At 29.5% G+C, this 26,523-nt stretch overlaps 1 protein-coding gene across 1 annotated transcript in view; it reads right to left on the bottom strand.

Annotated features, from left to right (window-relative positions):
- The window catches only part of LOC111684780 (organic cation transporter-like protein), a 75,154-nt gene that overhangs the window by 6,213 nt on the left and 42,418 nt on the right, over positions 1 to 26,523 (bottom strand). The gene's annotated exons all lie outside the window — the stretch shown is intronic.

The following is a 26,523-nucleotide window of genomic DNA, read 5'->3' on the forward strand; positions in this document are numbered from 1 at the left end:
TATCCTAAACACCCTAACAGTGCTCTGTTAGCATTTAAACATAATTCTGTTAATGTTGATGGTTTTTGTCTCGGATAATAAATTTCGAAATTTAACTTCACATCCATAGATTGATTTATAGTTAAATCTATAGACCGATTTCTGGTCAAGATATAGATTGTTCTATTATCAAGGATGAAGACTAATCCGTGATGAATATTGTAGACTGATCTACAGTCAAGAAAGTAGACTAATGTAAAGTGAAGACTATGGATCTAATGATCTACCATCAAGCCTAAAGTCTGATCTATACTAAACTCTTGCCAAGACTATTGACGTAGCCAAAACTTTAGACTGATCTATAGTTAAGACCCTGTATATATCTATATATCTGATAATAGACTTATCGTTAATCAAGACTTAAGACTATATACTGATCTATGGTCAATATTATAGACTGAAATATATTCGAGACTATGAACTGATCTTCAGTTAAGAATATAGATCTGAACTACAGACTGGTCAATAGTCGAGAAGAAACACTGATCCATACCCAAGACTGTAAACTGTTTAATTGTAAGACAACAATCAATACTAAAGTCTGATCTATATTCAAGATTATTGACTGATCTACATATATATTTAACATTAAAACCGATATATTGCCCAGACTATGGATTGAGACTGATCTATTCCGCAAGACAGTAAACTCTTCAATTATAAGACAAGAGACTGATACTTAGCCAAGAGTTAAATATGACCTATTTTCAAGATTATGGACTGATCAACAATAAAACCAATATATCGGCCAGACTACAGATTGAGTTATGGTCGAGAATTAACACTGATCTACAATAAGGACTTTAGACCGTTATAAAAGTTGAGAGTATAGACTCATTTATAATAATAATTGTAATCTGATTAATAGTTATGATTATAGACTGATTAATATTTTTGAATATTAACTGATCTATAGTTAAGATTATAGACTGATCTATAGTCAAGACAATACCCCGGTATATAATCAATAATCTTTAGTCATGACTACACTGATAATAGGTAAAACTACCACTATTCACTAAAGACTATAGACTGATCTATAGTAAAAACTATAGACTGGTCTACAGTCAAGATTGTAAACTGATAGCAGACTAATCTAGACATTAGACTGATCTATAGTTAAATATTAGACTGATCTATAGTTAGATATTAGACTGATCTATAGTTATGATTGTAGATTGACTATAAACTGTTTTATAGGCAGAACTGATCTATAGTGAAAATAGTAAGGACTATAGACTGATTTACAGTCAAGACTGTAAACTGACAGTAGACTGATCTATAGCTAGACATTAGACCGATCTATAGTCAGACATTAGAATGATCTATAGTCGGACTTTGGGATAATATATACTCAAGACTGGTATATCATTTATAGCTTTGCTAACTAATCAATTGTTAAGATTAAATACTGATCTTTAATGCATTAATATAGACTGATCAATTGTTAAGAATCTAATCTGTAGTCAAAATTACAAACTGATTTATAACCACGACTATAGTTAAGACTATAGACTGATCTATATAAACTAATTTACGTTCAAGACTATGAGCTGATCTTTACTCGAGAGTATATGCTCTGCAATTTACCATATATTCTACACCTTAATCAGATCATTTTGCAAAACTATAGACTGATCTACAGACAAGATTATAGGCTGATCTATTTTCAAAACTATCGACTGATCTGATACATAGCAGACTATCACAACCGGTGTTGTATGGTTGTAACGTAGTAAGTCGTATTTTCTTTATTATTGATTTGTTTTTGTTTCATAAAATTTTATTTTAAAAAAATTAATGACATACAACAAAACTACGACATTGATTGTGAATTGGACAAATATATTCTTTTGTAGTCCGACGCCTGACGTTTTTATTGTAATTCAATTAGTTATCAGTTGAAAAATATTGAAACATTTTGTAGAGAGAGCAATAGAAGAATCATCAAGCACAAAAAGACCAACCAAGCATATCAAAGCAAAAATATAAAAATACTAAATAAGACAAACGTGTGTACAACTAAGACCCCAATAAAAATGGCCAAGACCAAGGTCAAACTAAAAGAAAAGTCACATTAAAGTTTTTAATAGAAAGGATATTTTCAAAAAGAAAGAATCATTTAAAAAATATTTAAATAAGGGTGTTGATGGTGGTGATGATAATGATGTTATCGAACCGGAAGTTAAATTCTCTTTAACACTAAAGCATCCATTTTTGCTACTACAAAAGTAATTCGATTTACTTTAAGGGTTTTGAAGGAGGGGCAAGTGTTTAAGTGAATATTTTTGTAAGAGTTTAAATTGTGGGTAATTTATTGTTTTTTCAATTCAATTTTAATTTTTTTTATTTTGTTTTTTTTCCTTTATATTGTTTGGTTTACACAAAAATGTCGGTCTATTTTTTTTCCTTTTAATGTGGTTTTTTTTTGGAAATTTTTGTTGTTGTTTCATTATTTCTTAACAAAAGGACAATTATTTTCAAGTGGCTAACGGAAAAATTGCGACAAGTAATAAGTCTAGTTATCAAAGCATAAGTTCAACAGAGTTTTTTTGGTTCTTTTTTTTCAATTTTGGTCAACAACATAAAACTCTTGTTAAAAGTCATAAAACCTTAAGAAAAAAGAAAATCATAAAAACAACAAAATTTTTTTCTATAATATACTAAAAAAATAAGAGGAAAAAAACATCTTTTGTTGTCAGAAAAAAATGGTACAAAAAAACATTTTATTTTTATATATTAAAGAGAAGTATTTGTACTCGGTTGTCTTGACAGTTGATTTTGTTTTAAAAAGCAAAGTAAACAAATTAAATACACTTATTAAAGTTATAATAAATACTTGAATTTCAGCTTAATGTTCTTTTAATTCCACTCAAAAGATTGTGTTCTTATTATTATTAAGGGATTTAAAAGAAAAATAATAAAATTTAATTGATAAATGGTTAAGGAAAATTAAAAAATAATTACCAAAATTTGCTACTGCGAAGGAAAAGTTAAAGTTTCAAGTTTTTAGCAAAATCAGAAAATGTTCCTAATAACTTAAAAGACTTTAAATTGTTCTCAAGAGACTAGAACATTCTATATCTATAGTTATGACAAAAGACTTTTATTCAGCCAAAGCTATATACAGCTATGAATAGGCAAGACTACATGGTGCTATATAGAGTGATATAAAAATAAGACTATATACTGATCTATAGTCAAAACTTAAGAATATAGATTGATCATAAAATAATATGTAGGTAACACTATAGACTCATCAATAATAAAGGCTATAGACTGATCTGTTGTCAAGACTATAGAATGATCTATGGTCAAGACTATGAACAGATCTAGAGTAAAGACTACAGACTAATCTATAGTCAAGAATATAGACCGATCTTGCCTATAGATCAGTCTATAGTGTTGACTATAGACTGATCTATAGTCAGGATTATAGAATTATCTATAGTCTGGCTATAGACTGATCTATAAAAAGACTATAGACTGATCTATGGTCAAGACTATGGACAGATCATTGTAAAGACTATAGACTGATCTATAGTAAAGATTATAGACTAATCTATAGTCAAGACTATAGACCGATTTTTATTATAGTCAAGACTATAGACCGATCTTGATTATAGTAAAGCTTATAGACTGATCTATAGTCAGGATTAAAGAATGATATATAGTCAGGCTATAGATTGATCTATAGTCAAGTCTATAGACTGATCTACAGTCAAGACTATAGACTGATCTTTAGTCAAGACTATTGACTGATCTATAGGCATGACTATAGACAGATATATAGCCAACACTATAGACTGATCTATAGTCAAGACTTTAGACTGATCTATAGTCAAGACTATAGACTGATCTATAGTCAAGACTATAGACTGTTCTATAGTCAAGACTATAGACTGATCTATAGTCCAGACTATAGACTAATCTATAGTCAAGACTATAGACTAATCTATAGTCAAGACTATAGACTGATCTATAGTCAAGACTACAGACTGATCTATAGTCAAGACTATAGACTGATCGATAGTCAAAACTATAGACTGATATATATTCAAGACTATAGACTGATCTATAGTCAAGACTATAGACTGATCTATAGTAAAGAATATAGACTGATCTATGGTCAAGACTATAGACTGACCTATAGCCAAGACTATGGACTGAACTATAGTCAAGACTATATATTGATCTATAGCCAAGACTATAGACTGATCTATAGTTAAGACTTAAAACTCATCTATAGCCAAAACTATAGATTGATCTATAGTCAAAACTATACATTGATCTATAGTCAAAACTATACATTGATCTATATTCAAGACTAAAGACTAATCTATAGTCAAGACTATAGATAGGTCTATAGTCAAGACTATAGACTGATCTATAGTCAAGACTATAGACTGATCTATAGTCAAAACTATAGACTGATCTATAGTCAAGACTATAGACTGATCTATAGTCAAGACTTTAGACAGATCTATAGTCAAGACTATAGACAGATCTATAGTCAAGACTATAGATACAGATCTATAGTCAAGACTATAGACAGATCTATAGACTGAAATGTTGTCAAGACTATAGTCTGATCTATAGTCAAGACTATAGACTGTTCTATAATCAAGACTATAGACTGTTCTATAGTCATGACTATAGACTGTTCTATAGTCAAGACTATAGACTGTTCTATAGCTATAGGTCTGGTTTCAGTCTTGCTTGTAAAACGTTCTATTGTCAAGATCAAATTGTGATCTATAGTCGATATTATAAGTAGACTATATATTTTCTTGTTACAAAATTTTAACTGAATCTTTTGAAAATACTGGAGACCCCTGTACTGTCTATTGCCAATTGGCCAATTTTTTATCAAGATTGAAGACTGACAAATGCAGAAACTAAACTACAGACTAATGATAGATCTTCAATACATCATACTATTATCAAATGTATAGACTTATCTGTATATGATTATCATAACTATTTACTTAAGTTCCTAATTACTTCATGTTTCCAATTATCATTTAAGTCTTCTGTCATCTATTCATCTATTTCATTCATACCCTTGTAACACGTTCGCAAATAAATCTCAACTAATTAGTCACGAAATCGTTAAGTGTACAATTAAATAAAGTGTCATAGTTAAATCTTAGACAAATATAATAAATATAAAAACTATAACAATTTTTTCAAGTCTATGTTTACGTTTCTACTGTTTTCCTCATTTTGTAATTGTAAACATATTAATCATGTCTCTAATAACTGTTTAATAACTAATTATAATAGTAAATATAAAAGTTAATTAATTAGGTAATTTTCACAAGACATGAGTTGTTACTAAGACATTAGTTTATCACGTGTTGCAAAAAAAAAAAACAAGTTTAAGATGATTTAAATTTTAAAATTTTTATAAAATTTGTGTTTTGGAAAAATGAATTTTTTTATTTTCAGATAATTCTCTGTTCCCAAATATCTTTAACTGAATAATTATCTTGTTAATAATGTTTACTACCAATAGCAAATAAAGTTGTAAAATAACTAATCCACTTATTTTTATAGTCCTTCCAACTGCTGTTGCAAGTTGTAAGTGCAAATACTTATGACTACCTCTGTAACTTCTGCTAATAATAGAATATCTTTTCAAATGTTGTTGTTGTTTTCATTGATATGCCCATTAAAAGAGGAAGCTTTAAATGAAAATTATATCAGGTAATAATAATTTTGGTTCCTTTACAGTTTTCTATACATTCATATATGACTGACTGATTGACTGACTACCAATCCCTGGTAATGTTTCTTAAACACGCAAATTTTCTTTGTATTATAAAAAAATAAACATTTTATTATTTGTTTACAAAACAATATTTGCCAACGTCACTATTTTCATTTCGATAATGGTCAAGGTCAATGAGAAATGCTTAAGGAATGTAAACATATTCAAAGTGCCAGAAACCATTATAATCACAGTTACTTTGGTAACATTTAAACAAAATGGTATTTTCCAATTAATTATAATACATTTATTAGAGACGCTTAAGATTTCGTAGTTTCCATAGAAACTAAGAAAAATAATGTTAAAGATTAATAATGAAAGTGGAAATTTTTATATGCAGATTGATCTAGGCTTTAGACTAATTTATAGTCAGGACTATAGATTTATCTATTGTCAAGCCTATAGATTGATCATTAGACTAGACTACAGATTAATCTATAGCCAAGTATATACACTGACCTATAGTCAAGACTATATACTGATCTATAGCCCAGATTATAGACTGTAGTCTGATCTATAGTTCAGACTATAATCAAATCTATAACTCAGATTAAACACTGATGAATAAACTAATCTATAGTCTTGAATATAGATCGATCTATAGTCAAGGCTATAGATTGATCTATAGTCAAGACTATAGATTGATCTAAAGTCAAGACTATAGATTGATCTATAATGAACACTATATATTGATCTATATGCAAGACTACAGATTGATCAACAGTCAAAACTACAGATTGATTTATAATCCATGCCTATAGATTGATCTTAAGTCAAAACTTTAGATTGATATATAATCAGCTTATAGATTGATCTATTGACTATAGATTCTTGACTATAGATTGATCTATACTCAAGACTATAGATTGATCTATAGTCAAGACTATAGGTTGATCTATAGTCGAGACTATGGGTTGATCTATAGTCAAGACTATATGTTGATCTATAGTCAAGACTATAGGTTGATCTATAGTCAAGACTATAGGTTGATCTATAATCAATACTATAGATTGATCTCTAGTCAAGACTATAGATTGATCTTTAGTCAAGACTATAGATTGATCTATAGTCAAGATTAAAGATTGATCTGCAGTCAAGATTATTGATAATATCAATATGATATGATATCAATTTGATATGTAGTGAAAAATGCAGATTGATCTATAGTCAAGACTACAGATTGATCTATAATTCGTTACTAAATATTGATCTGTAGATACATCTTTAATCAAGACTATATATTGATCTTTAGTCAAAACTGAAGACTGATCTATAGTCAAGACTATAGATTGATCGATAGTCACGACAATAGATTGATCTATAGTCAAGACTATAGATTGATATATAGTCATGTCTATATACTGATCAATAGTAAAAACTATAGTGAAGACTATAGACTGATCTATAGTCAAGACTATAGACTGATCTATAGTCAAGACTATAGACTGATCTATAGTCAAGACTATAGACTGATCTATAGTCAAGAATAGACTGATCTATAGTCAAGACTATAGACTGATCTATAGTCAAGACTATAGACTGATCTATATTCAAGACTATAGATTGATCTATAGTCAAGACTATAGACTGATCTATATTCAAGACTATAGATTGATCTATAGTCAAGACTATAGACTGATCTATATTCAAGACGGTTTTGTTGAGCAGGTTAGTCCAGGATATAGACGGTTCTAAAGTCTAGAATATCTTTCGAAGTATTTAATCTATTGTAGTCATAGACCTAAGATTTATCATTAAAAAAATTATCAAAATAATATGATTATATCGGCTATGCGTGGGTCGAAATATATGTATATCTTCTTAGCCTTCTCACAGAAAATCACATATATGCACAAATTGTTTACTGAATTATTAAATTGTTGTCACGCTTGATAACACAACTTAACTTTAAGTAAAAAGATTTTTGTTAAATATATATTTGTCTCCCTCTGTCTGACAGTTTCATTTCCTTTTCGTTGTTTTACAATAACAAAATCTACAAATCTTATGTATTGCCTTCATTTATTTGACATTTATGTTTATTATAAAGTGTTTCTCTATTTGACTTCATATTTCTAGTGTAAAATGTCGTTGATGCCATCTGTCACTTGTTGTCACATTTTAAAAGAGATTTGATTTTAAAATTGTATTTGAAACATTATGACAATTTTGTTTTGTTTTGTTTAAATTGTTAAACAGTATTTACATAGAAGCGTACTTTGTCGGTTTGGAAAAACATTTAAAAGAAAATAAGTTTCTTTGTTTTGCACTTAAAGTAGGCAATAAAAAATCAATAAACATTTAAACAATACATATATATGTATATAAAAATTACACACACGTTTGAGCAGGATATGTTCAACTTGGTAGTTGTTTTTTTAACAGCTGTTGTTTTTGTTTTTGTGTTATTTCTACAACAATTAATCATATTTGAACTTTTGCAAACAGATTGAGGAAAACCCAACAATTATTAAAAGAAAATCTGTTAAATTAATGAAAAAAATTTTGAATAAATACATTTAAAAAAAAATTGTCGCCATTTTTGTTACTTAAATTTAACTTTTTTATATTTTTAATTTTTTTAAATTATAAAATTCCATTATTATTTTAGTTGGTCTCTCTGGGCGTATACATGTTTTGTTATTTATGCCTGCAATTAATATTACACATACGCACAATATGTTTCTTAGTTTTTATTATATGTTCAAATTGGCTCATTAAAATGATGATGACAATGCTGACTGACAACTGCTTACATCATCTTTAACAAAATGTTCTTTATTTATTCAAACTTATAAGTATTTAATGCTGACATACAAAATAGTGAAATAATACAACGCAATATTAAAGACCTGACTTTATAGTGATATATAGACAAGACAATAGACTGATGTATAGTCCTGACTATTCAGACTATATATACTATAGATTGATCTATAGTCCACACTATAAATTGATCTATAGTCCAGACTATAGATTGATCTATAGTCCAGACTATAGATTGATCTATAGTCCAGACTATAGATTGATCTATAGTCCAGACTATAGATTGATCTATAGTCCAGACTATAGATTGATTTATAGTCCAGACTATAGATTAATCTATAGTCCAGACTATGGATTGATCTATAGTCCAGACTATAGATTAATCTATAGTCCAGACTATAGACTGATCTATAGTCCAGACTATAGACTGATCTATAGTCCAGACTATAGATTGATCTATAGTCCACACTATATACTGATCTATAGTCCAGACTATAGACTGATTTATAGTCCAGACTATAGACTGATCTATAGTCCAGACTATAGACTGATCTATAGTTCGGGCTAAAGAGTGATCTTTAGTCCAGACTATAGACTGATCTATAGTCCATACTATAGACTGATCTATAGTCCAGACTATAGACTGATCTATACTCCAGACTATAGACTGATCTGTAGTCCAGACTATAGACTGATCTATAGTCTAGACTATAGACTGATCTATAGTTTAGACTATAGACTGATCTATAGTTTAGACTATAGACTGATCTATAGTCCAGACTATAGACTGATCTATAGTCCAGACTATAGACTGATTCATAGTCCAGACTATAGACTGATCTATAGTCCAGACTATAGACTGATCTATAGTCCAGACTATAGACTGATCAGTAGTCCAAACTGTAGACTTATCTATAGTCCAGACTATAGACTGATCTATAGTCCAAACTATAGACCGATCTATAGTCCAAACTATAGACTGATATATAGTCCATACTTTAGACTGATCTATAGTTCAAACTATAGACTGATGTATAGTCTATACTTTAGACTGATCTATATTCCACACTATAGACTAATCTATAGTTCAGACTATAGGCTGTTCTATTGTCCAGACTATAAACTGATATATAGTCTAGACCATTATCTGGTCATAAGATATCGGCTAATCTATATAATATATAAAGACTTATACACATTCCGTACAATAGATATAGATCTAAGGTTTAAGCTTCAGACCACATATTTTGGACTAAAGATATTTCTTTAACCTGTCTATAAATCGATTTAAAGTACAGACTGTCAACTGGATTAATTTTACTTTTCTGTAAAACTCCTACTTTAATATAAGTAAAAACAAACATACATATTCCCCAAAATACGAAGAAAATTAAAAGAAACTTATTAAGCTGTGACATTGACATTTAAAGAGGATTTGTCTGCTACCGAAATCTAACAAATACCACACACTAATAACAACAACAGTAACAGCAGCAGCTGCTTGAAGAAAATAAAAACGTTAAGATATTACAATGACATAACAATTTGAAGAAAAAATTCAATAAATAAATACAAAATATAAAAGTGACCGAAAACTAATTTAGACACTCGAGCCATTTGAACCAAAAAGCAGACAAAAACAAGTAAGATTTCTATATTCGGCTGTGCCAAATCTTATATACCCTTCACTAAGTATGTTAAAAAAACACTCACTCATAATATACATACAAACAAACATAAACTGTAGCAGAAAGAAATATTAACCGTTGTACTGTACTACCACCGTGAAACTGTATTACCACCCTCAACCAAATATGAGCTTTATTACCAACAGACTACTGATTTATCTCCTTGTTGTTTTTATGCTTTTATTTAAGTATAATATGTTCAGGAAATTTTCAGAGGTAGTCTTAGATTTTTATCCATATCTCAGATATTTATGGACCGATTTTGCTGATTTTCAATAGGAAACTTCTCGAAATCATGTCTGACAGAATTATTGAAGATTTAGATCTCAAAGGTATCTGGAGTCTTCAGAAAATTGATTTCAACAGACGGACAGACAGACAAGCGGACATGGCTTAATCGACTCCGCTATCTATAAGGATCCAGAATACATATACTTTATTTGGTCGAAAAATTATATTACAGAAATTACAAACGGAATGACAAACTTATATATACCCTTCTCACGAAGGTGAAGGGTATAAAAAGAAAATAATTTAGCTTAACTGACCAGTATAGCGTTAATACTTTATTACAAAATAATTAAAAATAAACTTTAAGAAAATCGAAAAATGTCTATGTCTGGACTATGGAATTGCCTATAATCAAGATTATAGAACTGTCTATATAGTCTGAGCTATAGAACTATCTATATTCTGAGCTTTAGAACTGTTTACAGTCTGTCTATATTCTGAGCTATGGAACTGTCTATAGACTATAGTCTGGACTATAGAACTGTATATAGGCTGGACTATATAACTGTCTATAGTCTGGACTATAGAAATGTCTATAATCTGGACTATAGAACTGTCTATAGTCTGGACTATAGAACTGTCTACAGTCTGGACTATAGAACTGTCTACAGTCTGGACTATAGAACTGTCTACAGTCTGGACTATAGAACTGTCTACAGTCTGGACTATAGAACTGTCTATAGTCTGAACTATAGAACTGTTTATAGTCTGGAATATAGAACTGTCTATAGTCTGGACTATAGAATTGTCTATAGTCTGGACCATAGAACTGTCTATAGTCTTGACTATAGAACGGTCTATAGTCTTGACTATTGAACTGTCTATAGCCTGAACTATAGAACTGCCTATAGTCTGGAGTGTAGAACTGTTTATAGTCTGGAGTGTAGAACTGTTTATAATCTGGACTATAGAACTCTCTTTAGTCTGGACTCTAGAACTGTCTACAGTATGGGCTATAGAACTGCATTGTCTATAATACAGAATTGTCTATAGTCTGAACTATGGAACTGTCTTTAGTGTGGATTATAGAACTATCTTTAGTGTGGACTATAGAACTTTCTATAGTCTGAGCTATAGACCTTTCTATAGTCTGAGCTTTAGAACTGTCAATAATCTAAGCTATGAAACTGTCTATAGAGCTGTCTATAGTCTGAACTATAGAGCTGTCTATAGTCTGGAGTATAGATCTGTCTGTAGTCTGGACTATAGAGCTGTCTGTAGTCTGGACTATAGAGCTGTCTGTACTCTGGACTATAGAACTGTGTATTGTCTGGACTATAGAACTGTCTATAGTCTGGACTATAGAACTGTCTATAGCCTGAACGATAGAACTGCCTATAGTCTGGAGTGTAGAACTGTCTATAGTATGGACTATAGAACTCTCTTTAGTCTGGACTCTAGAACTGTCTACAGTATGGACTACAGAACTGTCTATAGTCTGAACTTTAGAGCTGTCTATAGTCTGGACTATAGAACTTTCTATAGTCTAGACTATAGAACTGTCTGTAGACTGGACTATAGAGCTGTTTGTAGTCTAGATTAAAGAGCTGTCTGTACTCTGGACTATAGAACTTTCTATAGTCTGGACTATAGAACTTTTTGTAGTCTGGACTATAGAGCTGTCTGTAGTCTGGACTATAGAGCTGCCTACAGTCTGGACTATAGAAGTGTATAGTTTGTACTACAGAAATGTACTACAGTCTGGACTACACAATTATTTATAGTCAGAACTATAGAATTGTCTATAGTCTGTTCTATGGAACTGTCAGTAGTACAGATTATAGACAGTCTGGTCTATTGTACTGTATAGTCTGAACTTTAAAACTGTCTATAGTTTGGACTACGGAACTGTTTATAATATGGACTCTAGAACTGTCTATAGTTTTGTTTATAGAACTCTTTATAGTCTGATCTATAGATTTGTCCATAGTCGTGAAACAAGTTGCAAAAACTACTTTAAATATATTGAAAAATATCGGTTACTATATAATCGTTAAAGCCCTTCGTTAGTCTTTGTTTTTATAGCTTTTTGTACTTCATTACTTCCATAACAATTTATATAACTTTAGCCTCACAATTGTATTGGTTTTAGATTGTTTCCCCTTGATTGAGTAGTTAGTTCATGTTAACATTCAAAATACTTGTAATTAACATGTCAATATATTTTGTCTAATTTTAGATAAGTTACTTTGGTTATACATATTTGTTAATGTTTTTTCTAATTTTAGTTTCGTAAATGTTTAAGATGTTATTTAGGATAAACTTGTTAAAAATTTTCCAAAACTTCATATACAAAAATATACTTCTTAGATAAATGGATTAGCTTCTACTATTTCACAGTTCTTTAAAATATGTGTACTATTTTTTTTATTATACTTTTTCCATTTTAATTAATTTAGTTAATTTTTTTAATTAAAATTTCATTTTTTTTCTATACACCAGAGTTTTGCCACCAAATAATAATTATTTTAAATTAATGTTTTGGGGGTTTCGTTATGGGGCTATGAGTTTTGTATTTTTCCCCTGAAAGCACACAAAACATATAATTTGTTTTGTTGTTTTGGTGTATATTGTGGAAAAGAATTTAATTTCAATTATCATTTTCAATGGAAATGCGTGAAAAATTTTTTTGGTTAATAAAAGATTATGATGCCAAAAAAGTTGTAATTATAAAGAAATATAACGTTAGAATTTAAATAATAGAAAATTTTCTTAGCATCAAATAAGGCGGTAGATTATTTAATAAAAGTAAAGTATACTTTAAGGCGAAAAATTAAAAACAAAATACAATTTATGGAAATTGTTTATTTTAAAAACATTTGAAAAGTTATAGGAAAATATCAATCATAACTTTTTCAGTAATTTACATAACTAATTTTAGTAATTGTTTACTAGTTATCTATTTCTACAATTGCCCTGCTTTAATATCAACAAAAATAAGTCAACACCCCTGTATTTAGCATAAATTACAAATTTATTATTTACTTTTTATTTCATTTTTTTGTTATGTCTCCTGCAAAGGTCTCTAAAGTGTTGTAATTGTTTATGTCTATGAGTGTGGACATTTTTGTTTTTTTTTTTTTTGTTTTTTTTTTTGATAACTTAACATATAACTTTAGGACTCCCAGTGTTCATTTTATCACTTTTGTTGTTACAATAGGAAATTGTAATTAAATGCGTCATTATTGGGTTAAATTGTATTTAAAAATAAATTTATATAAATATTTTTTTAGAAGCACACATTTCATTGTGTGTATTTTTTGTTAGAAATTGATTGATATTTCTAAAGATTTCTATGGAAATTTAATGGGTTTTCCATTAAACCACCCTTAAAGTATGCAAATATTTTTGTTCAGCATAATATTTCTAACAATATGTTGGGGTGAGCTACATACTATAGAAAATTATAAACTTATCTAAAGTCCTGAACTATCTATGGAAGCCAATAGGCTTGATAGAACAAAATCTAGAACGGAACTATAGGAGGAGTCTGACTATAAACAGACCGACAGTCAAGACTAACGACATATCTTTAGTCCAAACTATATAATATTATATATATATATATATTATATATATATATATATATATTATATATATATTATATATATATATATATAATATATATATATATATATATATATATATTATATATATATATATTATATATATAATATATATATATATATATATATATATATATATATATATATAAATTTATAGTCCAGACTATAAACTGTAATATAAACGATCCAGAACATAGACTGATATGTGATCCAGACTATACACTTCTCTATTGTCTGCAGTCTATACTATAGACTGATCTTTAGTCTGGGCTATAGACTGATATGTAGTCTAACTCATGAACTGATCTATAGTCTAGACTATGGACTGGTCTATAGTCTACACTATGGTCTGGTCTGTAGTCTAGATTATTGACAGATCTATAGTCTAGAATATGGATGATATATAGTCTAGCTCATGAACTTATCTATATTTTAGGCTATAGACTGATCAATAGTCTAGGCTAGACTGTTAATAGTTTTGACTATTGACTGATCTATAGCCTAGGCTATGGACTGATCTGTAGTCTAGGCTATAGTCGGATATTAAGTCTAGACTGTAGACTGATTTATAGGCTTGACTATAGACCCATCAATTGTCTAGACTATGGACTTATCTATAGTCTAAACTATAGATTGATCTTTAGTCTAAGGTCTGGTCTATAGTGTAAGCCATAAACTGCTCTATAGTCTAAACTGAAGCCTGATGAAGTCTTGACTGTAGACTGTCTTAACTTTAGACCGATCAATAGTCTATTCCATATACTGATCTATAGTCTAGACTATTTATTGTTTTGACTATTGACTTCTATATATTCTAGACTATGGACTGATCTATAGTCTGGACTGTAGACTGATCTATAGTCTAGACTGTAGACTGATCTATAGTCTAGACTGTACACTGATCTATAGTCTAGACTGTACACTGATCTATAGTCTAGTCTGTAGACCTATCTATAGTCTAGACTGTAGACTGATCTATAGTCTAGACTGTAGACTGATCCATAGTCTTGACTTTAGACTGATCTATAGTCTTGACTATAGACTGATCTATAATCTTGACTAGAAATTGAACTATAATCTAGACTATAGGCTGGTCTACGTTCTGGACCATAAGCTGGTCTGAAATCAAGAATATTGATATATAAACAAGTTTATAGTAAGTATAAACCAAATTACAGATTATATTTCAGACTAAAGATTTATCTTGAAGTCACAATGTAGACTGATATATAAGCCAGAATAGAGAACGACTGTACCCTATAGTTCAGACATTAAACTGATACATAGTTAAGATATTGATATTTATTTCTGACTATAGACTTATCTACGATCCCAACTGTAAGCTAATCTATAGTACAAATTATAGGCAGGAGTTTAGTTGGGATGATAGACTGATACCACAATATAGACTGTTTATGGTTCAGTAAATATTCTGCAGCTTGATCCCTAGTCAAAATTTTAGGTAAGTCTATAGGAATATATCTAGGTTATAAACAGATCCAATGCCAAAACTATAGACAGATATACACAGAACTATAGTCCAAACTACGGACAGACATATAGTCTAAACTATAGATTGATATAAGACAGATCAATAGGCCAGACTTTAAACTGATCTATAGTCTAAACTTAAGACTGATCTGATGCCATAAATTATAATAAAACAACTAAATGCTAATTCATGCAAAGGCTGATCCTCCAAAACATTTACAGTTGAAATAAAGTAAATCCCTAATCCCTTAACACACACATATAATTACCAGTATTCCAGCAAAAAAAAAAATGACCATTAAATTGAAATTCTAAATTGTAGTGAGTATTCCTTCGATTCTCTCTCTCGCTGGTTGGGTATCAAAGAATTCAACAGGATTTTCTTCTTATAATTTCTATTACAACAATGTCAGTTTCAATTTCATAAAATCCTTATCAAATTTCAATTGATGTTTTTTGTGGTTGTTTGTTGTTTTTGTTATGCTTTAGGTCTGGCTGTTAGCAGAATGAATTTATGCTTTGCCATTTTTTTCTGCATTTATTCATAAATCTACACACGTGTAAATAAAAATCAATTGTTACGGGTTTGTTTGGGGCATGTTGAGTCCTTGTTGTTCGTTCCCTTTTTCATGATTTATATTTTATTGTTTAGATACACATACATATGAATATATTTAAATATGGATTTTTGGGTTATGATTTTTTGGCTATATGTCGAAATGGTTATACGAAATCTGTCAGCAAAACATTTTTTGTAAAATATATATTTTTTAAAGTGTAATAACAATAAATTTGTTTACTATATACTGTGTTTTTTAAAGTAATACATATACATATGTACAGACATTTGTGGCAAATGATTTTAAAAGAAGATAAATGGGGCTACTGGGAATATGGATTATTTTCCATACTGGCGTTTATGTTTAATGTCTGTGTAGACCAGATGATTTGTAATCTGCACTGTAGTTACCCTGAAGGATTGTAGTCTAGGTTTTAGATAAGTATATATTCTGTATTATAGATCAAGTACTCTCTACAGTAGATAAGCACACATAACAGTGTTGTCTAAGCTATTCATCACTATAAAGATTGGATTATCAATAAGTCTATAATCTGAACTACAGATCAGTCTATAGTCTATGGATCTGTCTATAAACTTCAGGCCGGATTAGTCTATAGTCAGTATATAGTCTGGGATATAGATCTTTCTATAGTCTGCACAATATATCTAAATATCCGGACTATAGATTAGTCTATAGTATGGACTATAGATCTGTATATAGTATGCAATAAAAATCTAACTTAAGTCTTGGCTACTTATTAATAAGTTTACAATCAGGACTAAATATCAGTCTATAATCTGGACTATTAATCAGTCTGTAGTCTTGACTATGGATCAGTACATAGTATGGGATATAGATCTGTCTGTATAGACTGTGTATAGACTGGACTATGAATCACTCTATAGTCTAGACTATAGATCATTCTCTAGTCGGGACTATGTATCAGTCTATAGTCCTGAATATTGATCAGATTTGTATACAGTCTGAACTTTAGATCCGCTTATAGTCTGAACTATAGCACTGTTTATATTCTGGACTATAGATCCGTTTATAGTCTGAACTATAGCTCCGTTTATAGTCTGGACTAGAGAACCATTTATAGTCTGGACTATATTCTGGACTATAAACCTGACTATAGTCTTGACTATATATCCGTCTATAGTCTTGACTATATATCCGTCTATAGTCTTGACTATAGATCCGTCTATAGTCTGGACTATAGATCCGTCTATAGTCTAGACTATAGATCCGTCTGGACTATAGATCCGTTTATATTCAGGACTATAGATCCGTTTATAGTCTGGACTATAGATCCGTTTATAGTCTGGACTCTAGATCCGTTTATAGTCTGGACTATAGATCCGTCTATAGTCTGGACTATAGACCTGCTTATAATCTGTACTATACACCTACCTATAGTCTGGACTAAACATCTGTCTATAGTCTGTAATATAATTCTGCCTGTGGTCTGGACTATAGATCTGTCAATAGTCTGGATCTGTCTATAGTCTGGACTATAGATCTGTCTATAGTCTAGACTAAAGATCTGTCTATAGTCTGAACTATAGATCTGTATATAGTCTGAACTATAGATCTGTCTAAAGTCCTGACTATAGATCTGTCTATAGTCTGGAGTATAGATCTGTCTATAGTCTGTAATATAGTTCTGCCTGTGGTCTGAACTATAGATTTGTCTATAGTCTGGACTATTAATCTGTCTATGGTCTGGACTATAGATATGTCAATAGTCCGGATCTGTATATAGTTTGGACTATAGTCTAGACTAAATCTATAATCTGTCTGTGTTGTGGACTGTAGATTAATCTATAGTCTGGACTATAGATCTGTCTTTAGCCTAACTGTAGATCTGTCTATAGTCTGGACTATGTATTTATGGTCTGGACTATGGTTATGTCTATAGTCTGTACTATAGATATGTCTATAGTCTGGACAATAGATATGTCTATAATCTGGATTCCTGGGGGTTACTTTTTTCACTTATTTTCTTTTTGTCTTTTTCCTCTGTTTTATATTTAGTTTACAAAAGTTTCGGTTTTTACTTTTTCCAAATCCCCATCCCTTGCATCCGCGCCTGGTCTAGACTTTGATTTTTAAATCAATCAATCGTGTACCCAATAATTTATTGGTGCACATTACTATTTCAAAGCTTTTTAGCATGAAAATCCGATTGCTTTATTACGCATTCCTTGTTTTTTGTAGCAAATTTTGTATGGAAACTAGAGGTAACCAATTTATGTTAATAAACATTTGTTGGATAAGATTTCCCCAAAAAAAGTAAATATTTCTTTTGCTTCAATAACTTTAATACTATTAAAATTTTCTTAGACTGTTTAAAAAGATGTCTTTTTAATAAATGTCTAGTGACTACATAATAATTTTTCATATACATATGTATATTAAGCAGCAGTTGCCCTAAATAAACAAAAAGTTGTTGTCTTCGTATTTATAAAGGACTATTTTACGATTTATTTTTTATTGCTGCCTTATCATACAAAAAAAATCAGTTTTTATGATTAAGGATAAAAATATAAATAAATTCCCTTAAGTATGTGGTTTGCCGATAAAATGCCAATGAAAAATAGAAATTAATGTTAAAATTTTATTTCTTATTAAATACAAAATATCATTAATAGGCAAACAAACAACAACAAAATAAACTTTAAATTTGTTAAAGAAAAATTCCACCAAAAACTACTTAGATATGTTCTTTTTTAAATATTTATAAATATAGACAATTTTTTATTTTCACTATTTTCTGCTTTTATATACTTGTAAACAACTGTTCTTTTAGATTTATTATTAACTTGTCCTTTTTATATTTCTTTCAAGCATTTTAAATATAAACATTTCTGCCAAAAAGGGACTAATAAATCTTTTAAAATGCAAAATTTCTGCAAAAGTTTGCAAAAATATAAAAAATGATAAAAAGATTGTTTTGTCAACAGCAAAATATTTAGGGAGTATAGCTATTTGTTACTTTTTCCAAGTTTTTTTTTAAATTTTTTTTAGGCATGAGATGATTTATTAAAAACTAGAAACTAAATAAATAAAAAAATTAAGAATCAGCGGCCAAAGACTTGGGATTAATAGTAACAGAAATTTTAAAATTTAAAAATAATTTTGGGAAAAATTCAACAAAATATTAGGGTTTAGTCTGGACAAGAGTTCAGTCTATATTATAGACTACAGATCTGCGTGTTGTCTGCGCTATCTCTAAATTTCGGACTATAGATTCGACTAAATCGGATTATTTCCTGGTCTAAAGATCAGTATATTGTCTGACTATTCTTTACTATTGTCCGACTGTAATTCAGTTCGTTTTCAGGACTGTAGATCAGTCTGTATTCTAGACTATATGTCAGTTTAGAGACTATACTTTAGATCAGTTTATAGTTTAGTATATATATATCACTATATAGCCTACAGTCCGTAATCTGGACTATAGAAGGGACTATTGTCTAGTCTAAAGTCTGTAGTCTGCTCTAGAGATCAGTTTATAGTCTCACTGAAGATTAATTAAAAGTCCTTATCAGTATACAGCCTCGTCTATAGTCTCGACTATAGATCAGTCTTTGGACTGGATTATAGATCAGTCTTTAGTCTAGACTATTGATCAGTTTAAAGTCTACACTATAGATCAGTTTATAGTCTATATTTTTTATCAGACTGATCTATAGTCTAGACTATAGAACAGTCTGGACTATAGTCTGGACTTTTGATCAGTCTTTGGTCTGGACTTTAGATCAGTCTATAGTCTAGACTATAGATTAGTCTATAGTGTAGACTATCAATCAGTCTATAGTCTAGACTATAGATTAGTCAATAGTCTAGACTATAGATTAGTCAATAGTCTGGACTATAGATCAGTCATTAGTTTGGACTATAGATCAGTTAATAGTCTGGGTTATTGGTCAGTCTACAGTTTAGACTCAAGATCAGTCAAAAGCCTAGTCTATAGATCAGTCTATAGCCTTGACTATAGATCAGTCTGTAGTCTGGATAATAGATCAGTCTATGGATCATTCGACTATGGACCAATTAATAGTCTGGACTATAGATCTGCCTATAGTATGTACTACATATAAGTCTATAGTCTGGACAATCAGTCTATAGTCTAGACTATATGGACTATAGATTAGTATGTAGTCTGGACTATAGATCCGTCTATAGTCTAGACTTTAGATCAGTCCATAGTCTAGACTATAGACAAGTCTATAGTCTGGACTATAGATCAGTCTATAGTCTGGACTATAGATCAGTCTATAGTCTGGCCTGTAGATCAGTCTATAGTCTGGACTGTAGATCAGTCTATAGTCTGGACTATAGATCAGTCTATAGTCTGGACTATAGATCAGTCTGGACTATAGATCAGTCTATAGTCTGGACTATAGATCAGTCTTTAGTATGGACTATAGATCCGTTTATATTCAAGACTATAGATCAGACTATAGTCTGGACTATAGATCAGTCTATAGTCTGGACTATAGATCAGTATATAGTCTGGACTATAAGTAAGTCTATAGTCTGGACTATAGATAAGTCTATAGTCTGGACTATAAGTAAGTCTATAGTCTGGACTATAAATAAGTCTATAGTCTGTACTATAGATTATTCTATAGTCTGAACTATAAATCAGTCTATAGTCTGGACTATAGATCAGTCTATAGTCTGGACTATAGATCAGTCTATAGTCTGGACTGTAGATTAGTCTATAGTCTGGACTGTAGAGCAGTCTATAGTCTGGACTGTAGAGCAGCCTATAGTCTAGACCATAGATCAGTCTATAGTCTAGCCTATAAATCAATAAATTGTTTATACTAGAGATCAGTATATAAGTAGTAGTGGATTGTAGGTCATTCATACTTTATTTAGGTTAGTTATTAGTCTTGTCTACAGTTTAGTACATAGTCTTCCATTTTGTAGAATATCCTTTTTTTCTTAATTAAAACTAAACATTATCTCTTCTTCAAACAAACATTTTTCTTCCCACATCAAAATTATGCATAATATCCTTAAGCTGTCTTTAATTAGTTTCATTAGAGAGAAACTTTTTATTTATTTGGATATCCAGCTGGGTGCTTGTGTTCCATGACGCAGTGTAACCATAGTGAGTGACTGTCTGTTTTTTTTTATGCAAAAGTGTGTTATAACAATTTAGTTTTTTTTTGTTATTACTTTGGGTTGAACACATGTCTATCTTTATGCGTGGGTACATTTTGATAAAATAGTTACATAAATAAAAAAGTATTTCAATAAAATTCCCAGCAGTTTTGATGTTAAATGATTTAAAAAAAATCGAGTTACTTGAGGATTTTTGGCAAAAAAATTACAGGGCTAGAGTATTGTATTGAATATATTGTAAGTGTTCTTATGTCTACAAGTATTTTTTTTTATTATGAAATTTATTTTTATATAAAATAATTTTTATATAATTTCATATAATTTTTTGGAAGCTGGTGTTTTTATTAGACTTTTTTCTTTTGGTTACAAAATCAATTTTTCTGATAAATTTAACAACAATAAAAATTGAAGAATTGTGGCTATTTTATTAAAACACTCACTGATTTTATGACAAATAAATGTTTTATAAAAATTAAGTAATAAAAAAAAGTGGATAATATGCCAAAAAGTTGCTCAAGAAGCAAAAATGTCCAATAGTGACTTAAATGTCATAAAAATGAATTAAAATTCCAGTTTCCATATAATATTTAAAATTTATTTCTTATAGAATCTCTATAGTTAAGAGCATTTTCTTCTTAACTTATTCACAAGAAATACGAATATAAATTCAAGTTTTCCCAATTTATATGCTTCATTAGTTTTGGTCTTTTATTTTTAAGAAATTCTTATAAATATGTTGGGTTTTTTTTCTTGCATTAGGTTTGAGTAAAAAAGATAAAGTATCTACAATTTGTTAAGGCAAAAATTAACACCAAAAATTACCACAACAATTTGTTAAACAGATCGATGACAACAAAATTTCTATGCGATTTAATTTCAGGTGAAAAGTAATTTTTTGTTTAACAAGAATAGACAGAGTGGACACTTATTGAAAAAAAAAAACCATTTAATTCCAAGGAAAACTTTTCTCAATATTTATTTAATTTCTTTAGAAAAACATTTATTTACATTGCTTTATAATTATGTGTCAAATATATTGTTTTATTTTTTAATTTAAAAGTTTGTTTTACAACAAACAATTTTCCCTTTTTAATTAGATTTATACTTTTCTATTTCTTTAAAAAAATATAAGAAAGCATTTTATTTTATTTTTTTTGTTTGAAATTGCAAAACATAAAAATAGACAAATATTCTTTTTATTCTCAGACATTTTTAATGCTTGTCTGTTTCACCGATGCGTATGATTAATTTTTTGTTTTGTTTTGAATATCATGTTACACATACGTCTGTAAATGACTTTAAAATAATTATAGAAAAAATAGCAATAAAGGTTGGACTATAGCGAAATACATATATAGTCTGGACTACAGATCTATGGACAGTCTGAACAATAAATCTGTCTGTAGTGTACACTATGGATCAATCTATAGACTAAACTATGGATCATATGGTGTGGACTTTTTATGTATATAGTATATAGACTTTAGTTTCTAACGTAGATCAGTCTATAGACTTCGAACAGTTTATAGACTTGGCTATAGTTTAGTCTTTAGTCCCAACTGAAAATCAGTCAATGTTCTGGACCATACATCAGTTTATAGTTAGGACTACACATCAGTCTGTAGTTAGACAATATAAAAGTTTATAATCTCAGTATATAGTCTGGACTAAAGATCAGATTATAGTCTGTAATGTAGATCAGCCTGGAGTATAAGTCAGTACTATAGATAAGTTTATACACTGGACTATAAATCAGTCTATAGTTGGACTATAGAATAGTCTATAATCTTGACTTAAGATCAGTTTATAAATATGACTATAGATCAGTACACAGTCTAGACTAGTATGTAGTTTAACCTATATATCAGTCTTTAGTCTAAACTGTAGATCAGTCTATAATTTGGACAATGGATCAGTCTATATGCTGGATTATGGATTTGTCTATAGTCAGGATTATAAAACAGTCTAATGTCTGGATTCTAGTTCAGTCCATGCTCCGCTTATAGTATTGACAAATATCAGTCTATATTCTGAATTATGGATTTGTCTGGATTATGGGTCAGACAATAGTCTAGGCTAGAGATCAGTCTTGAAAAAGATCAATCTATTATCTGGACTATAGTTCAGTCTGTAGTCTAGGCAATAGAAAGGTTTGTTAGAATTGAATAGATTAGGCTATAGTATAGAATTAATAATTTGTCAATAGACTGGACTATAGATAAGTCTATATGCTGGATTATGGATCTGGATTATAAATCAGTCTAATGTCTGGATTCTGGATCAATCTGGGCTATAGATTAGTCGTAAGTCTTGACAATAGATCAATCTAAAATCTAAATTGTAGATCATTCTATAGTCTGGGCCATAGAAAGGTTTTTAGTGTGAACTTCAGACCAGTCTTTCGTCTGGATAAGTAATCAGTCTATAGTCTTGATTGTTGACTGATCTATATCTAGTCTAGATTATATATCAGTCTTTATTCTGTCTTTGATATATGTATCAGTGTATATTCTGGACTAAAGATTAGTCATAACTCTGGACAATAGATTAGTTTATAATCTAGACTATAGATCAGTCTATATACTGAATTATGGACTAAAGATCAGTTTATAGTCTGTCAATTTTTTAGTTTCAAGTATAGCCTAATCTAGACTATAAATCAGTTTGGACTCATATATAAAAAAACTCAACAAATTACTTGATCCTTTTAATTTACATTATTATTAATATTAATTTTAAATATTAAAATGCCACTTTAGCAATTTGCTGCATAAATTCCCAGTTCCCTTTAGTGACACAGGAAATTTGTTAAAATTGTGCGAAACCAAACAAATATTTAGGAATTTTTTAGTTGAACGCTGTTAAATGTATATAAAAATTTTAAATATTTACTTGTTAAAAACAAGTAAAGATTTCTCGTATTATTTAAACTTTTATCTTGACAAAAACAGTTACTCACTTATGAAATATTTATAGCAACAGCCTTTTTAAACCACACAATCTCAATTTGAAGCGTAATTTCATTTTGTAATTCTTACCTGAAAGTATGCAAAAGAAAAAATGTGGTGTGAGTTAGTAAGTGAAAAAAAAAAATACTTTAAACATTAAAAAATTACTTAAGTATTCATATATAAATTTTAAAATATAATTTATATGGTAAACACACGCATTTGATAAAAAAGAAATACATATTAGGCGGATCCTTTCAAGAGGGGAACTCGGTGATTTTCCTATATATTTAAACCACAACTTGATTGAATTGTAATTAATGAAGAACAAGTATTTGGCGGGTTCAGTTGTATGGGGCCTAGGTGAAATAATGGACTGATGTTAACCATTTTTAATAGGCTTCGTCACCGGTACCACAGAAGATCATGTGGCAAATTTGATTGAATTATCTCCAAAATTGCGAACCGTGGTTTGATTACAAGGTTTACATGGACAGACGGACAGGCAGACAGACAGACAGTCAGACAGACAGACAGACAGACAGACAGACAGACGGACGGACGTAGCTAAATCGACTCAGAAAATGATTCTGAACTGATTGGTAACCGTAAGGTGGGTATAGGACCAATACCCAGCACAGACCCAATATACCCTCCACACTAAAGTGGTGTAGGGTATAAAAAGTACTTTTGGTACTTTTTCTTTCTGCAACTGGTACTTTTAGAATTGTTTATAAAAACATAAATTTTCAATATCAACAAATGATTGATTGAATGAATGAATATTTGAACGAAATGAAAGAATATTTTCACAATTTTGAAACGTGTAACAGTCTAAACATTTATACTATACTTAGTTTGTCTCGACTTCCCCGCTACAACAAGTCAAGTAAGTACGAAAATTACACATGTATGTCTGTGTGTATGTTTGTGTATTCCTAAACAGGAAAGGGAAACGACATGTGCTGTATGGGGATGTTTGTTTGAATATTGTGAGTGAATAAAACGTTAATTTTTTGCCATTGTTAAATTAACTTTTACGTTTTAAAACAGCTACAATAAAAGCAACAACAACAACAACAACGAAAAACGACAAATTATTGAATATAACCTGAATTCCTAATTAGGTTAAGGTTGTGTGATAAAAAGTTTTCATTTTGTTTGTTGAATTTGTTTTTCTCTGGTTTTACTTTTTCAAATTTGTTGTCGGTTGTTTGGGTTAATGAACAACTAAGTACGTGCAGGTGAATAATAATAACAGATTATAATAAAACGTGTTTTTGACATTTGCAATATATATAAACATACATACATACATATGTACATATGTATGTATAGACATGTGTACATATTGTCGGAGGAAAAAAATTTCATATAAACTGCTAAAAAGTTTAGTTTTAAGTAAATAAATTTATTATTAACAAACTTGACATAGTTTTCTTGTAAAATATTGTTTATTTCTTAATGGTTTTGCAAATTTTGCTAAACGTTTATAAAACAGTTATGTTTTCTTTAACGTTAAGAAAATTTCAAACTTTTACCTTAAAGCAAATACTTTCAAAATAGAAATAGCAAGTCAAACCCCCAAAAGTTGATGGTTAAATAAACCCAACCACAACAACAAGGATCCCTGAATTTTTTAAAAAATTCTATTGTTTATTTAATTATTTACACATTTTTTTAATTAGTTCAATGTCCTTTAAGACATACGAATAGTAAATTAATTCTAAATTCTTGAGAAATTTGTTTTAGCCCATAACATATAGTTTATTTATTTTTTTGTTCAAAAAGTTACTAACATTTATAAGAATTCCTAGAATTTAAGGTTTAATATTAACGAAAAGTCTACTCAGAAATCTATGTAAATTATTTTAAATACATGACCATATAGAAATCCTAAATTTAATCCTTTTGATTTATTTCATGATGATAATGTCGTTCTATTTGACAAATAAAATGTTATCAATGTAAATTGTTATAAATTTGGGTGTTTGTGTGTGGGTGTGCATAGTTTTTAGTATCACTAGTGAAGGACATAAATAAATATTTGTAAAATGCCTTGTGGGGAAAAATAAATCTGTAAAGAGTTTGACCAAATTTAGGAATGTATAATTAATTGGTTAGCTTTTTTGACAGGCAACTATTTAAGTGTCTATGTATCTATCTATCTATCTATCTATCTATCTATCTATCTATCTATCTATCTATCTATCTATCTATCTATCTATCTATCTATCTATCTATCTATCTATCTAT

This window comes from Lucilia cuprina, chromosome 4 (assembly GCF_022045245.1).
Source record: "Lucilia cuprina isolate Lc7/37 chromosome 4, ASM2204524v1, whole genome shotgun sequence".
NCBI lineage: Eukaryota > Metazoa > Arthropoda > Insecta > Diptera > Calliphoridae > Lucilia > Lucilia cuprina.